Consider the following 18,928-nt stretch of genomic DNA (forward strand, 5'->3'; position numbering starts at 1 on the left):
TTTCTTAAAATGTCCTGTACCAAGTCATATATGGCAGTTGTTATCAAATAGTTCGTTTATATGTGTGTTGGCGTTTGTTTTTGTTGCACTACGGTGTTCCTGTTGTTCTTTTGTTTTCCTCTTATAGCTGATGTGTTTCCCTCAGTTTTGGTTTGTAATCAGGATTTGTTTTCTCTCAATCGATTTGACTTTTGAACACCGGCATACTACTGTTGCCTTTATATATAGTATAAACAGCCTTTTTAAAAAATCTTATCAAATTCTTGTTATTGTTTGTTAGTTTTTGAAAGATAAAAGGTGCAAATGTTACATGTAAAAAAATCTACAGAAAATCTTTTCCCGCCAAATTTTCAATGGTATATATATCTCTGAAACGAGGACTCAGACGCTCATTTTTTCTGCTCTTTTATTAGTTTTGTTATATTTAGATAGTCAATTTGATATAAAAATCTTTCAAAAAGCTTGTTATTTTGAAACAGGGCAGCGAACATCCTTTAACCAGATTTTGAAAAAAAGGACAAGGATGTGTTTTCTCTCACAGACAATTCTAGAGAAAGGAGTGCATAGTGTAACACAATAAAGAAGAAATATCAAAAACGAGTCTTCTCTCTTCTGTGTTAAGTTTAATTATTGTTTTTAATAATTTTTTTTTAGAAAGTTGACAATTAAACATTTTTTAAAGTTTAATTGAAACATAAGAAAAATTCTTATAAATATTACATATCATATTGTTTTATTAGTAACCATTGCTATTTACCTAATTATAAGCAATATCACGAGTTCTCCAGCTACTAATAAAGAGATCTGTGGATATTTTGAAGTATTGGAGACTTTGTGATAATAACGCTTTACCGACAGTGAGTTCTAAACTACAGCTGTTCAGGACATTGACCAAGAAACGGATTAATGTTTAATCCTTAAGATTTCTCTCCAGTTTACACAACATGTTTCATTCAATAGATTGCATTCACAGTTTATCTATCTTCAATGTAATAGTAGATATGCGCCAATACATACTATTATTTGTATAATCATACTTGATAAAGTTTATATATATCACCTTATATGTCGTGTGCCAATAATAACATTTGTTAAATTGTACGTCAATGAATGAGTTTATGCATGCACAAGTTTTTACACGTGAATAAATTTGTTATTATACTGGCGGGATTTATAACTAAATTAATAAAAAAAAAAGGGGGGGGGGCTGCATGGGAATCAAGGAGAAAACAATATTTTTCATCTGTATTTTGTCATGAGAAAAATAGAAAGTATCTTAACGATTATTGAACCTGCAAGATTGGTAGTACTTCCTAGTATGTCCATTTCAAATTCATTTGTGTGTAAAGAACAATTTTTGAATACATGGAATTCTTCGTTAACAACCAAGATTGATAAATGAAACTGGCAGCACTCTACATTTTAACATATGTTTACAACGGTAACAATGATAAAATGGCTAATGTAGCCAGAGTTCCAACTCCCTTGAAGGCAAAGTTAACCCTGGGAACAGTAAATCTAACATATATGTTCCTGGTTAACCTTAGATAAATTTGACAATTCTTTTTATGTACTTTTTAAAGTCATATAGTTCCTAACATGTCTACTTATTTGTACACCCCTGGCTTTCACGGTAAATCCAGAGAAACGCTTCGGAAGCACTAAATTAATCATGTGTTATTTTCTTAATCTAATACAATCCATTCAATTCTTACTTATTTTTAAATCATTCGCTGAACGTCCACTGTGATTTACAATGTTGCTTTGTTACAGAAAAAAAATGTAAAAAAGGATAACCGAGCAATTGAAATACAACAATAAGACTAGTAGCCATTATGAATAAGCAATCTAAACTTTATTAACACCTACCTATCTTGTTGTTCACAGAATTGACCAGGTGGTTCTGTTTATGAGTATTTCGGTTTGTAGATTTTTGTCCAATACACATCACACATTTCATAAGATAGATTAAATCTTCATTTTATCACCCTTAATGAAATAATTCACTGTGTACAATACAATGTTTATCACAATTGATAAAATTGTATACAATTTAACCCTCTATGAGGCCAGTGACATTAATAAACGTTAAATTGCTGGCTATTTCATATTGAATTAGTTACTAGCAATGTTTACTAATATGCTTAATTATTTTGCATAATCAATATCTTTTATTTTAATATAAACTGACAACTTTCAAAATGTTCATAACTCTTACATAATTTTTTTAAAAATCTTTATTTTCAAGGGACAAAATGATTACAGAGTAAAGTATATATTCACCGTATCAAAAAAGAAAAGCCTATCAAAATCAGTAAATAAAAATCTGACTACAAAATCCTGCCACCATCAAGATACCATGAGGAGAAGACTCTATGTGAACATGTCAAACAAAGACTACAAAATACCAGACATCATCACGACACCATGGAAGAAGACACTTTGTGAACAAGTCAAACATAGACTACAAAATACTAGCCACCATTACGATACAATGAAGAAAAGACACTATGTGAACATGTCAAACAAAGACTACAAAATACTAGCCATCATCACAATACCATGAAGTGAAGACACTTTGTAAACATGTCAAACACAAACTACAAAATTCTAGCCATCTTCACGATTCCATGAAGAGAATACACTATGTGAACATGTCAAACAAAAACTTCAAAATACAAAAATGTACTAGCTATCATCACGATACAATGAAGAAAAGACACTATGTGAATATGTCAAACAAAGGCTACAAAATACTAGCCATCATCACGATACCATGAAGAGAAGAAATTATGTGAACATTTCAAACAAAGACTACAAAATACTAGCCATCATCATAATACCACGAAGAGACACTATGTGATATGTCAAACAAAGACTACAAAATGTCAGCCATCATCATGGTACCACGAAGAAAAAAATACTAGCCATCATCACGATACCATGAAGAGAAGACACTATTTGAAAACATTAAAAATAACTACAAAATACCTGCCATCTTCAAAATTCCATGAAGAGACACTATGTGAACATGTCAAACAAAGACTACAAAATACCAGTCATCATCACGATACCATGAAGAGAAGACACTATGTGAACATGTCAAACAAAGACTACAAAATACCTGTCATCACCAAGATACCACGAAGAGACACTATGTGAACATGTCAAACAAAGACTACAAAATACCACCCATCATCACGATACGACGAGGAGAAGACACTATGTGAACATGTCAAACAAAGACTACAAAATACCTGCCATCATCACGGTACCATGAAGAGACACTATGTGAACATGTCAAATAAAGACTACAAAATACAAGCCACCATCATTAAACCACAAAAAGACACTGTGTGAACATATAAAACAAAGACTATAAAATACCAGCCATCATCACGATACCATGAAGAGACACTATGTGAACATGTCAAACAAAGACTACAAAATGTCAGCCATCAGCACCATACCATAGAAAGACAAAACAATTAAAATATCAAATTAAAGACTAAAACATATCAACCATTAGCACTATATCTTGTGAAGATGATTTGTGGATATATCAAACAAAGACTACAAAATATCAGCCATCATCACCATACCGTTTAAAGCCACTCTGTGTATACGTAAAAAAAAAAACAACAAAAAAACTACCAAATATCAGCACTTTACCGTGTAAAGACAATCTGTTAATACTTAAAAAAAAAATTGCAAAATAATCCATAAGCGCTGTACCATGTAAAGACACTGAGTGAGTATATAACACAAAGAAAAATAGACTACAAAATACAAGCAATGAGGGTTATACCGTACAATGACAATCTAAATATAATAATACAAAGGAAAGACTACAAAATATCATCCATCGGCAATCGTTTTTAATCAAGTTTTGATCTGAAACGGTAATTTTGGTCGGAACAGCTCTTAAAACGCTGAACAATCATGTCATTTTCAGTCTTTGTTTCTATTTCCAAACATATCCACCGCGGTAAGTTCAGTACTGTTCAGACAATTCGGTTGCAGTCAATAAAGATCTGCTCAGTCTTTGTTCAAACTGTTCAGTAGTTGTTATTTACCTGTACACACCAACACCATACAACATTATCTGAATTTACCGCAGTAGATTTGTCTGAAAAATTACCGAAATAAAATTGAGAATGGAAATGGGGAATATGTCAAAGAGACAACAACCCGACCAAAGAGCAGATAACAGACAAAGGCCACCAATGAGTCTTCAACGCAGCGAGAAAATCCCGCACCCGGAGATGGTCCTCATCTGGCCACTAAATAAAATTGTGTGCTGGTTCAGTGAAAATGGACGTCACACTAAACTCCAAAACATATAAAGGAACTAAAATTAAAAAAACATACAAGACTAACAAAGGCCAGAGACAAAGAATGAACATGACTCAATAATTTATTGTTCAGACTTTTCAGATGATGTTGAGATCAAAATGACCGTTTAAGAATAAAATTAATTTACTAGTGACTACACCATGTAAATAAAATGTGTGTATATATAAAACAAAGACGACAAAATGTCAGCAATCATTACTGTATCGTGAAAAGACAATACGTGAATATATAAAAAAGAAAGACTACAAAATATCTGTTATCAGAACCATAAAGAATATCAGTTATCAGAACCATAAGTGTAGACGCTGTTTAATTAAATTAATCAAAGACTACATAAAAGCTGCCATCAGCACTAAAGCGTGTAAAGATTATGTGAGAATATAAAAAAACAATGACTACAAAACGTCAGCTATCATCACCATACCGTGTAAAGACACAATCATGTGTTTGGTATTTACAGAATCAAACTGGCCCACATGTGTTTGGTATTTACAAAATCAAACTGGTCAACATATGTTTGATATTTACAGAATCGAGCTGTTCCATATGTGTTAAGTATTTACAGAATCAATCTGGTCCACATGAGTTTAGTTTTTACAGAATCAAACTGGTCCACATGTCTTTGGTATTTACAGAATCGAACTGTTCCACATGTGTTTGATATTTACAGAATCAAACTGTTTCACATGGGTTTGGTACTTACAGAATCGAACTGTTTCACATGGGTTTGGTATTTACAGAATCAAACTGATCCACATGTGTTTGGTATTTACAAAATCAAACTGGTCCACATGTGTTTGGTATTTACAGAATCAAACTGGTCCACATGTGTTTTGTATTTACAAAATCAAACTGGTCCACATGTGTTTGGTATTTACAGAATCAAACTGGTCAACAAGTGTTTGATATTTACAGAATCGAACTGTTCCATATGTGTTAAGTATTTACAGAATCAATCTGGTCCACGGTAGTTTGGTATTTACAGAATCAAACTGGTCCACATGTCTTTGGTATTTACAGAATCGAACTGTTCCACATGTGTTTAGTATTTACAGAATCAAACTGTTTCACATGGGTTTGGTATTTACAATATCAAACTGTTTCACATGGGTTTGGTATTTACAGAATCAAAATGATCCATATGGGTTTGGTAATTACAAAATCAAACTGGTCCACATGTGTTTGGTATTTACAGAACCAAACTGATTTGCATGTGTTTAGTATTTACAGAATCAAACTGTTTCACATGGGTTTGGAATTTACAATATCAAACTGTTTCACATGGGTTTAGTATTTACAGAATCAAAATGATCCACATGGGTTTGGTAATTACAAAATCAAACTGGTCCACATGTGTTTGGTATTTACAGAATCAAACTGATTTGCATGTGTTTAGTATATACAGAATCAAACTGTTTCACATGGGTTCGAAATTTACAATATCAAACTGTTTCACATGTGTGTGGTATTTACAGAATCAAACTGATTTGCATGTGTTTGGTATTTACAGAATCAAACTGGTCAACAAGTGTTTGATATTTACAGAATCGAACTGTTCCATATGTGTTAAGTATTTACAGAATCAATCTGGTCCACGGTAGTTTGGTATTTACAGAATCAAACTGGTCCACATGTCTTTGGTATTTACAGAATCGAACTGTTCCACATGTGTTTAGTATTTACAGAATCAAACTGTTTCACATGGGTTTGGTATTTACAATATCAAACTGTCTCACATGGGTTTAGTATTTACAGAATCAAAATGATCCACATGGGTTTGGTAATTACAAAATCAAACTGGTCCACATGTGTTTGGTATTTACAGAATCAAACTGATTTGCATGTGTTTGGTATTTACAGAATCAAACTGGTCCACATGTGTTAAGTATTTACAAAATTAAACTGGTCCACATGAGTTTGGTATTTACAGAATCAAACTGATACACATTTGTTTGGTATTTACAGAATCAAACTGGTCCACATGTGTTTGGTATTTACAAAATCAAACTGGTCCACATGACTTTGTGTTTGGTATTTACAGAATCAAACTGGTCAACATTTGTTTAATATTTACAGAATCAAACTAGTCCACATGTCTTTGGTATTTACAGAATCGAACTGTTCCACATGTGTTTAGTATTTACAGAATCAAACTGTTTCACATGGGTTTAGTATTTACAGAATCAAAATGATCTACATGGGTTTGGTAATTACAGAATCAAACTGGTCCACATGTGTTTGGTATTTACAGAATCAAACGGGTCCACATGTGTTTAATATTTACAGAATCAAAATGATCCACATGTGTTTAATATTTACAGAATAAAAATGGTTCACATGGGTTTAGTATTGACAGAATCAAACTGGTCCACATGTGTTTAATATTTACAGAATCAAAATGATCTTATGTGTTTAATATTAACAGAATCAAAATGATCTTATGTGTTTAATATTTACAGAATCAAACTGGTCCACATGTGTTTAATATTTACAGAATCAAACTGGTTCACATATGTTTAATATTTACAGAATCAAACTGGTTCACATGTGCTTAATATTTACAGAATCAAACTGGTTCACATGGGTTTAGTATTGACAGAATCAAACTGGTTCACATGTGTTTAATATTTACAGAATCAAAATGATCTTATGTGTTTAATATTTACAGAATCAAAATGATCTTATGTGTTTAATATATACAGAATCAAACTGGTCCACATGTGTTTAATATTTACAGAATCAAACTGGTTCACATGTGTTTAATATTTACAGAATTAAAATGATCCACATGTGTTTAATATTAACAGAATCAAAATGATCCACATGGGTTTAGTATTTACAGAATCAAACTGGTTCACATGGGTTTAGTATTTACATGATCAAAATGATCCACATATCTATTATTTGTTTGGGATTTGGAGAATAAAAGTGGAACTACTGTCCTTTATATATTTTACATTTACACCTGTCACCATCAAACTAGTGCGCATTACACGCATTTCTTAGTACAGTCCTAAATATGTATACAACATTCGTCACTATACGCTGAACTAACAAAAAAAAAAAAACCAAAACAATACAATCAACAATATTTATTAATCTTTGTTAAGCATATTCGAATTGTTTAAAGTATGAATCAAGTGTTACTATAAATGAGTATTTCGGTCGGTGGATTTTGTCCAATTCACATTACACGTTTCATAAAATAGATTAAATCTTCATTTTATCACCTTAAATATATAATTCACTGCGTATAATACAATGTTTATCACAATTGACACTTTATCCCACTTTGCCCCGTGACAATAATAACACTTATTATATTGAACAGATATATCATGTTAAGGAGGGGTATTTGCGAAAAATACCAGTCGAGAGAATGTTAAATATCGCGAGCCGTAAGGCGAGGGAAATTCATTCTCAAGACTGGTATTTTTCGCAAATACCCCTCAAGAACATGCTATATCTGTTTAATTACACCGAATGTTAACGTACAAAACGCATTGATGATCGTGACATTACAAGCGTCCAGTCGGATAGAGTATTTTTTGGCAAATACCACGGCAGAGAGGGTAAAAAAGGCATATCCTTTTTGCATATACCCCGGCACTGTTTGAAAATGAACGATATTCATTTGATAAAAGTGAATTGGTGAAAAATACAAAGGCTATCAACCAATCAAAACCCAGGATTCTTACATAAGGTGTAATTATGCTGGTAATTTCACATTGAATTAGTTTTAAATGTTTACTTGTAATACATGTATGCTAATTCATTTTGCATAAACATATAGCTGCATTTTTTGCATAAAAAATTGTACATTTTATCTTTTATATGTAAAAGATACTTGAGTATACACGTAAGATAATTTCCCCGAGGGAGGGTATCACTAGCCAAGTAGTCAGCACTTTTGTGTTGCCAGGGAATATTGAGGTATTCATTGTATGTGAATTTTCTCTTTGTCAGGAAGAAAAGATCAGAATCAAATGTTTAAAAGGCAAAAAATTCAGAAACCTTAATCTAAAAAATAAGACCCACTTTTAAACATAGTCTTATCAGTTTTCAGCAAATGTCAGGTTTTAAAAAGAATCGTTAAAAAAGTATTAAAGCAATATACCGATATTTTTTTCGAAAATTAGAAAAAAAACAGTGTACTGTCCTACAGTGAAACTTGTCATGTAACATATGACTACGCATTTTCTTTGACTATACTACGTTTTCAGGCTGGTTCTTTTCGTCCTTCTTTATTATTGAAATGCGAGGTCATATCGGACATGGCAATTTCCTATATAGCACTTTCCGCCCTTCCGCGATGATTTCAAGGCGGAAAGAAAATCCCTCAAATTAAATATCTACCAAGTATTTCAAAATTTTATTTCTTACAAACCAGGCACACAACTGTGCAACATAAGCAAACACAGTTTATTGTAATATACAGTATACAAAAAGCATTACAATCTATAATACACAGAGTAGATAGTAAAAGCATGGGGATAGAGAAGATACAGAAAGAGTCCAGGTTTAAAACTGTAGACTATTTTTTTATATACAAAAACAAGTTTGTAAGTTACTGTAACTCTGTATGACAAAGCATTACATGGATTATTTACATAATATTGTGGAATGTATCTTTTTCGGAGGTCCACTATCTTGCCATTTTGACAAATAAAAAGATAGTGGAACCCATTTCCAACTAAACCAAATGCGCATTTTTTGAATATTTCTCCAACGACCAGTTTCAATCGGGAATTTGAGATTTGACTATCTCAATTTAGTGATATATGTTCTCTGATACAAATTAAGTCGTAATAAACATGGTTCTATAATAAATTCTGTTTTGAATGATAGGTGGAAACGACCCCTAGAAGTGTTTGTCAATTCTGCATTCCACTTCTGAATAAACTGATCTCGAAGTATTTTTTTTACATATAACTTTAGCAATTCAGTGCTTACATGTAACTGGTCTGAGAAAATAAAACTGAGCCCAATTTCGTCAAAAGTAGACTTGATAAAATATATCCGCTTCTTTACATGCGTATCGTCCGAAAATAATCTAAAAATTAAAGTAGTAAATTTGGGCGATAGTTTGTTGGAGGATTAAAGACTATTCCAGTATGTTAATATTCTACCTTTTATATTAATTGTCAAAGAAAAACGTCCCAATTCTCTATACACTAAATCATTTGGTGTGGTGGTTTGTACTTTTAGTATTCTCTTTAAAAATTGTAATTGTACCTTTTCAATATTACATTTTCTCAAAACCAATAACTTCACAAGAATAAAGTAAAAATAGGTGAGACTAGTTAGTTAAATATCTTCAACTGTAAACCTATAGGAATATCTATTTTTCAGTACCAGTAATGCGATAAAGTTTTTCAATTTTTGCAAAATATTTATAATTTAGAAAACACTGATATATAGTACAATTTTAAGTTAACGGAGAACCAGAATTTAAAAATTTCTTAAAAAATAAATATTTTATCCATACTAAATGGAGATTTATGTTGAGATAAATTCAATTATCTTGATTTAATTGCCAAAATAATTTGATTTGGTCATTATTATATAATATTCAATGTGATAAATTTTCGGATTTTGCTACGAGAAAAAAACCCAAATGATTTTTAATAAGACCTCGGATTCGGCAATCGTTATCTTCCGAATATAATGTTGAATATATAAAATATGAACCCAATGTCCTATCAAAATAGGACTAAAATTTATGTAAACCTATACCCTTCAAGAATAATGATTGTGTTATAATTTGTCAGGAACTGTTGTTCCTTTACACATTGGTATATTTCCGATATATACACCAACGGATTGGTTCTAGACAAGGTTAAATGAATTAACTTTGTATGAGGATGAATTTTATCGATACAGTATTTTTATTGTGTATCCCCGGACTGTGAAGTCAGTTCAGGAAGAGATCCATTGTAGATGTGATCAGACTGAAGTTGATAATATCTTTGTAATTGCCCACATCAAACGGTAAATTAGATTCTTTACAGAATTTAGGTCCCTTTCTGTCATATATAGCTCTATACGTGTTTCGGCACTTGTACATCCCGGACTTTCAATTGTTTGGCTATGAGCGTTCCTGATGATGGTAAATCCAAAAAAGTGCTTCAGACACATGACATTTATTAAGTGCTATTCTAACTTTTTTACAGACAGCATGACGACATCAGTATACTTCAATGAGAAGGGAAGCTGAATAGCTGATATATTAAAAGATCAACGTTTGTGTTGCAATTAAACCATAACATTTAGAATGCTTATTATTTTTTTCAAATCATTGTCAAATATTATTTTTTTTTTATCGAAATGTTTCATATTTTGAACTTTGTAAATGCCATATAGATATTGAAAAAACGTATCTAGTACATACTACAATTGGTCTAAAAACAAATATGCGTAAAATAAGTAAATATATATAATTTGACAATAAATTCGTCCTTAAATGCTTCGTTTGTTAGACGCGCCGTCTATCAGCACCCAACATGATGCCACCAGATAACAGCAATTAGATATTTTATTAGACCAATTTACAGATAAAGAACCATTAAAGCTATGATTGAACAATCAATGAAATTGGTTTACATATGAGGCTACCCAAGCATATATATTGACATAGGTCATGTATATATTGGACAATGTCCAATAAAATGTCATGTGAACAAAACATATTACAAGTTGAAGAAATTTACATACAATTGTTCTCAGAACGGTTGAACAGTTTAGAGCTTGTGCAGAACTTGTCTATTGTTTGCGATTGTATGTGAACCTCTAAGTTTTGATCATTTGGATTCTTGTTTCATTTATTTAGATCAACAAATCCTTTAATTCAATCCTTAGATGTCTTTTCATGTTTTGTGTCGATGGCAGCTGGCTGTTTCATTGATGTTAACCCCGCATATCCTTTAACCCTACAGTGCATCTCATTTTATCAATTCCTTCAGAGATGTCTTTTGGTTTCTTGTTTCGTTAGGTTGTTGTCTTGTTCATATATCATTACTACATCTCTAATTCAATCCTTAGATGTTTTTTTCGGTTTTTGTGTCGCTGGGTTTTTGTCTCATCGATGTATACCCTGTATCTCCTTATACGTTTATGTATTTTTTTGTTTCCTTGTGTTTTTTTCTCTGGGCTACCTCTTATCTACTTTAATCTCTAGATGTATTTAGGAATTTTATTTATCTGTATGTATTGTGATAGAAAACAAAGGATATACCCCACATCTGTTATTTACATTATTATCAGTAGAAACAGGAGTTCAAATGAAGTGGATGTACTAGTTAATATTGTATTTTAAGTGCAGATTTGTAAACCGGTTTTGGGTTGCTCAGTGTAATGACCTAGTTAATGGATAAATATTTAATCCACTACATTGTTCTGACTTTAATTCAAGATAACGTACTTTGTGTCAGAGGTTATTTTCACTGTTTATCTTTCATTAATGTAATATCAGACAAAACTACCGTTTGTGTTATCGTAATGAAAAAATCATTTCACATAACCTTTTATGGTATACATTTAGAACCACTTTTTCGAGCCCGGTCAGAAACTGGTACACACCAAACAAAATATTTCTATGCATAGCTGTAACATACAAAATATGTAAACAATTTGAGTAATTTGGTATAACTTGAAAGCTTTAGGACCTGGGATCACTGTTGAATCCTTATTGAAAGTTTAATTTGAAAACTAAAGATTGGGTATGAAGATAAAACAGAAAGACAAAGTGTGCCTGTTTCACAGATCAGAAGTAGGTGCCTTTTTGTACTTCAGAAACTTCCAGGAACCAGTGGCGGATCCAGAAATTTTCATAAAGGTGGGGGGGGGGGGGGGGGGGGGGTGGGGGGGGGGGGAAGGGGGGGGGGGCAGTGACTGCCATAAGAGGGGGCCCGCTCCCTTAAATCCACCTCTGCACTCCTACATGCATATATTTGAGCATAAGCTAGACTAAGGTATTGTTCCGATATGAAATGACTTACTTTATTTAAATAAAGAAGAAATGATTATGTATGCAGGAAATTAAAGAATTTAACATAGAAAGCAATGGGGACATAAACAAGGGGTTGTATACCTTACATTGCATGTCAATGAAAAAAATAACATTAATCTTTATTTTAATATATAGATAATTCATTCTACTTCAAACTGTTATGACTATCAATTCTTTTATGCAATTATGGTATACAGGTGTTAAAGTTCAACATTATTGATTTGGTGTTCTGAAATATTGCATTGTCATAAGATAAATGTTTATCAAATTAGATCAAATATGATATCAGTATGCTATTTGTGGTGATATAACTGGTTATTTTTAAGCGGTGAAAGTTGTGTATTTTGGTTTTGACTGTTCCTGTTAATGCTTTTAACTATGGCGTTGTCTGCTATTCTTCAACGTTTGGTTTTTCGAATGCCCTTTGTTTTCCCCCCTTGTTTTTCATACGAAATATTTATGGAGAAATATGTATGTGATGCTGTCTGAAGAGTTAAATTACAAAAAAAAAAAAAGAAAAAAAAAAAAAAAAATAGGAAGAAGCAAGGATTTTGGAAGATTTGTATAATTTAAGGTATACCATTTGGACTGATATATGTTAACATTACTAACAGTGGTGGTTGCCGATCCTGATGGACTAATGATACCATTCACCCAGTAAGCTTTAGAGGATATTTTGATAGCACATGTTCAGTTATTATATTTTAAAAATTCAATTGCAGTATTGCACACACTGTTAACAATTTCTCCACTGGCACATGTATATCAGAGAAGGTCCTTATTTTATTAGTTCAGGGAATCTTCAGTTAGATAAACAACTAGTAATTACCCATTACAAAATGAGCCTCCTCATGGGGTTTTTGATTATGTGATTACTTGGCCGTTTTTATAGTGATTATTTGATTACAGACCAAATATTTCATGATTATTTGATTATTTGATAATCTAGGACTGTACTTGATTATCTTGTTTAAAAAAATAATTAATGATTATGTGATTATACTGGCAAAAAATTTGTGATTATGTGATTACTTGGACACCCCCATGAGGGCATCCAAAATATCAAAACAACATCTATTATTTAATATGGCCTCCGTGGTTGTCATTTGTTGATGTGGTTCATAAGTGTTTCTCGTTTTTTATATAGATTAGATCGTTGGTTTTCCTGTTTGAATGGTTTTACACTAGTCATTTTTTGGGCTCTTTATAGCTTGCTGTTCGGTGTATGCCAAGGCTCCGTGTTGAGGACCGTACTTTGACCTATAATTGTTTACCTTTACAAATTGTGACTTGGATGGAGAGTTGTCTCATTGGCACTTATACCACATCTTCTTATATCTATTGTTTAAATATATATAATAATATTATCTAGCGTTATTGAATTTGGTTAACTAATAGTTAATAAATTTGGATAATTAATCGTTTATAACTTTGGTGATTGTTCCTAAACTATGACTAGAATACTTCACTCGAAGGTGGCCATGGAATACTTTGGTTGTTCTGTTTAAGCCTTTTTAGTGAAATAGTTTCAAAAAATGAGTCTCGAGTATACCTGTCGAACAAGACTTAGTATCCTACTAACTGAAATGACAAATAAGCTTAATGTCCTACACACTGAAATATCGAATAAGACTAAGTGTCCTACGCACTGAAATGTTAAACAAGACTTTGTGTTCTACCCACTGAAATGTTGAACAAGATTAAGTGGCATACGCACTGAAATGTTAATCAAGACTTTAGTACCATACGCAGTGAATTATCGACAATATAATGTCCTACGCACTGAAATGTTAAACAATACTTCGTGTTCTACGCACTGAAATGTTGAACAAGATTAAGTGTCTTACACATTGAAATGTTAAACAAGACTTAGTGTCCTACGCACTGAAATGTTGAACAAGACTAAGTGTCCTACGCACTATTACAGAAATGTTGGTCAAGACTAAGTGTCCTACTCACTGAAATATTAAACAAGACTCAGTGTCCTGCGCACGAGTACTGAAATGTTGGACAAGACTAAGTGCCCTATGCGCTGAATGGTGTACAAGACTTAGTGTCCTAAGTACTGACATTGGTATAAACATGCACCTTTATATTTATTTGAAAGGAAAATCTGAGTAGTAGCACATTACATTAACGATCTGTGAAATATAACGATACACTGAGAAATGTTCAAGTAATACAATTATCTAATTTGCATATTTATCTTAATATGAAAAATAAGGAGATGTAGTATAATTACCGATGAGAGAAATATCCACCACAGTCCAAATGACTTGGAGGTGAGCAATTATAGATCACCTTCAAAATGAGGAAAAAACCATACCGTATAATTTTTGATCGAGTTAAGCCATTTCAATAGATATTTCATTGTTTTTTTTATGTTGTAATGTTATACCACTGTTTCAGGTTAGGGTGAAGGTTGGCGCCTGTTAAAACGTTTAAACCCGCTGCATTTTTATGCACTTGTCCTAAGTCAGGAGCCTGTTGTTCAGTGGTTGTCGTTTGTTGGTGTGGTTCATAAGTGTTTCTCGTTTCTCGTTTTTTATATAGATTAGATCGTTGGTTTTCCTGTTTGAATGGTTTTACACTAGTCACTTTTGGGGCCCTTTTTTGCTTGTTGTTCGGTGTTAGCCAAGGCTCCGTGTTGAAGGCCGTACTTTGACCTATTATTGTTTACTTTTTACACATTGTGACTTGGATGGAGAGTTGTCTCATTGGCACTCATACCACATCTTCTTATTTATATTGACATGAAAAAATGTTTAAAAATTCAAAGGTAAAAAACAACGGCCTAATTAAAATAAAATCAATAAACGTAAAACGAAAGCTAAATTAAAACCAATTAATACTTATAAATAATTTATATTTTCCCATATTGAAATTTCAATCAGTAAACAATCAACATATTAAGTACAGATACGCCATTTACAGTCTGAGAAAAGCACTAAATTGTACAAGTCAAAAATGAGTATCGACAGGATATAAGGTCATAAACACAGGCACTTGTCGCTGAAAAAATTACCTATCTACTTTAATTTAACACAAGGTACCAAACTCGAATATTTGAGAAATGTCAACCAATCGCAAACTTCTGTTACATTTCGATTTTGCGGTTGTCTATTCCACTGAAACTTGTTACCCCGTAAATCTACATTGAATTATCTACAAAATGGTGTATAACACGCCTATTTCTATTATCGGAATCATTCGTAATAGGCCTTCCGAGTATGTCAACCGTATTTATTCCGTCTTTGAGCAGTGAAAGATTAATTATAAAAAGTATTTCCCAAAAACCTGTTAGTTTTTCTTTAAATAGAACTTATCATCCAGATAGTAAACTTGTAAAAGATTCTTTGAACAAATCTAATAAGTGTTATTTGTGATGTCTAATGATTTACTTTCTATATTTATACACAAATTTTCCCATCCCATCAATGTCTTTCATACTTTCTCTGGACTTTACATATAAAATTAAGATAACTCAAAAAACATTAATTTTTACCAATAAGATTTGACCAATAGGAAACAGAGATATGTATAAGAGAGGGGAAAGATACCAAAGGGACAATTATAATTAACCATTTACTGCGAGATTATTATTTCCAAAGAGCTGTGAGAAGACGAAATAATTACGGTTGACATACTTGGGAGGCCTGCTACGAATGATTCCGAAATCAAAGGTAGGCATGTCATACACCATTGTGTAGATAAATCAATGTAGATTTACGGCATAACAAGTTCAACTTGGGGTAGACAACCGAGGAATCGAAATATAACGAAAGTTCGCGACCGATTGTCATTTTTCAAAAATGCAAGTTAAGTACCTTGTATTATATTAAGATATATAGGAAAAAAAGTTTCAGAGACAAGTGCCTGTGGTCATAAATGTTCATAACATCATAGCAATAGTTTAGTTTTAGTAATAAAACAATTACTGTTAGAACAGATAAAGATAATATTCATAGATCTCACCACAGTTTTGAATTTATAACATTTTAAAGAATAGTTTAATCCAAGCATCAATACGTTTACACGGATCCTATTTGAATTTACAAGCTCTATTAATAACATTACCCGAAAATATAGGATGTGGTACCAAATGATTTACCAGTTAAAATACATAGGTTTCGTTCATAGAAATCTAAAACGGCACTACATATTTGTTTTTCAACGTTATATATATAAAAATAAGAAGATGTGGTATGATTGGTATGATTGCCAATAAGACAACTCTCCACAAGAGACCAAAATTTTTAATGATATAGAAATAAACAACTATAGATCACCGTGCGACCTTCAACAATGAGAAAAAGGCCCCGAAATGACAAATGTAAAACACTTCAAACGAGAAAACTAACGGCCTGATTTATGTACAAAATAATGAACGAAAAGCAAATATGATATATAGCAACAGACGAAAAACACCGACTTACAGGCCCCTGATTTGGGACAGGTACATACAGAAAATGGCGGGGTTAAACTAGTTTGAAGGCGCCAACCCTCCTCCTAACCTGGGACAGTGGTGTAACAGTACAGCATAAGAACAAACTATAAAAATCAGTTGAAAAGGGCTTAACTCATCAGATCGATACAAAGCAGAAATACATCTAACAAAACCACAGACCGGACGTGGCAGGGTACTTATACATCCCCAAAACAAAAAAGACACCAAGTACAGATCTGAGAGTATTCACAGTTACTGACAGCTAGTTCAAAGCCAATAACAACTAAATTAAAAAATCAGTCATCTAACACTAAAATATTCATTCAATTTGGTTGAAAGAATTCATACAAAAAGCTATAATTCATAGTAAATTAACAATAAAAACAACTGTATACACCGTATTGCTTATAGGTCCTTCTTACATTTACAAAATGTAAATTGTGATGGATTGTCTTTTTTTTTATGAAATTCACATGTTTAATAAACCTATCTGTTTGAGCAGATGCTTTCCTCTTTTGTTGCTAATTTAAATTAGCGACATTGTGGTATTTATTATGTGTTGTATTTCTAAACACATCCCCGTAATAAATAAAAACGGGGAAAAGACGAGTAAATGAAGGAAATAACAAATAAAAGAGGAACAAGACATGGCAAACTCTTTATCTGTAACAACATAGGATTAAAGCATGAACTGAAATCAAATGCCTTGATCATATTATAGTTTATTGTTACATTTCAAAAAGAAAAACAATAGAAGGAAATGACGAAAAGAGAACGATTTTCAGTTATTTTTACTGTATCAAAATATTATGAAAATAAATTAGCGACATTTTGGTATTAAAAAACAACAGCATAAAAGCGAAATAAGATAAAAAAAAAAACAAAGAGAACACAAAATCACAGATTTTGCAAGACATCCATAGAACAACAGTAAAGCCATTATGTATAAACACAACAATAAAAATCTATTATCAAAATCTAAAAACAATAACAAAATGTAGAAGGTTATAAATGCACACGTACAAGAAAAAACACTTATTTAGAACGTGTATAAAGGCACGTTTTAACTTTAAAAAAAAGGATATGAGATGTGATATGATTGACAACGAGGCAACTAACCGTCAGATACAAAAGGACGAGGATTAAAGTTAAACTAATGAGCAAAACCCATAATGTATTATAAACTCAATTATTTGGTTATCGAAAGTAAATTTATTTGTACTCGATAGCGAATAGATGTTTTTATCAAACCAGTGAGTTTGACATCTGTTGATAATTAACAGACTCCCCCCCCCCCCCCCCAAAAAAAAAAAAAAAACAAAAAAAACAAAAAAACAACACACAATTCGGTTAATCCTACGAGTGCCTAGAGATACAACTTATTTTCAGATAAAGAAATTCAACTGGTATTTTCACACGCTATGTATTTATTCAATCAGTATCACCTACCTGCCTTTATTCCTGCTTTTCAATTGTAATACGTAATAGTAGTTCGTAAGTCTGGGATCCCATTCACATAATACGTCTCAATAAATCATTTAAATCCACACTTTATCTCATCAAATAGTTTAAATCCACACGTTATCACCCGTTCATGAAAAAGTTCACACCTGCCAATGTAGCTTCCTTTTATTACAACCTGTAAAATATTATGTACTTTGACCCAGTACATTTCTATTGAGTAATAACACTTTTTCAATCGCTGGTCATTTTAAGTTTAATTAGTTCTAAGTGTTTATTTTTAAGATATTTTATTGTGTATGATTAAAATGTTGTTCGATTTTTCCTCCCTTTATAATATTTATACAAGACAAAGTTTTTTAACCATGTTAACCGTTCTAATATAATTCCAACGATTTTTTTATTCCTTAGTAATTCGATTCCATTGTGGACCTCGTAAAGCTTAAAAAATTACCATTTAATTGGCTTTCCTATAACGGATTAGTTTCTTTCACCCAACATAAGTTCGATGATTTTTTTCTTCTTCCAAAGTCGGGTAGAAATTATTTAAAGATAGTTTGAAAAGAGCTTTTTTGCATCTGTATAAAAATTGACTTATCATAATATTCGTTTCAATATCTGTTTCACCTTGGTGTACTTTTTGTGATTTCACTAGT

General features: G+C 32.0%; 1 protein-coding gene across 2 annotated transcripts in view; it reads right to left on the bottom strand.

The window, feature by feature from the left end:
• LOC127720017 (globin-like) overlaps window positions 1-18,412 on the bottom strand; it is a 29,843-nt gene extending 11,431 nt beyond the window's left edge. Inside the window, exon 1 of one of the 2 annotated variants that reach the window (XM_052226428.1) lies at window positions 18,257-18,412. The gene's annotated coding sequence lies outside the window, so the exon portion shown is untranslated. Of the gene's footprint in view, window positions 1-1,865; window positions 1,916-18,256 lie in introns of those variants that run through there. The other variant, XM_052226429.1, reaches the window with a different exon arrangement.
• Window positions 18,413-18,928: the final 516 nt, after the last annotated feature.

This window comes from Mytilus californianus, unplaced genomic scaffold (genome assembly GCF_021869535.1).
Source record: "Mytilus californianus isolate M0D057914Y unplaced genomic scaffold, xbMytCali1.0.p SCAF_11, whole genome shotgun sequence".
NCBI lineage: Eukaryota > Metazoa > Mollusca > Bivalvia > Mytilida > Mytilidae > Mytilus > Mytilus californianus.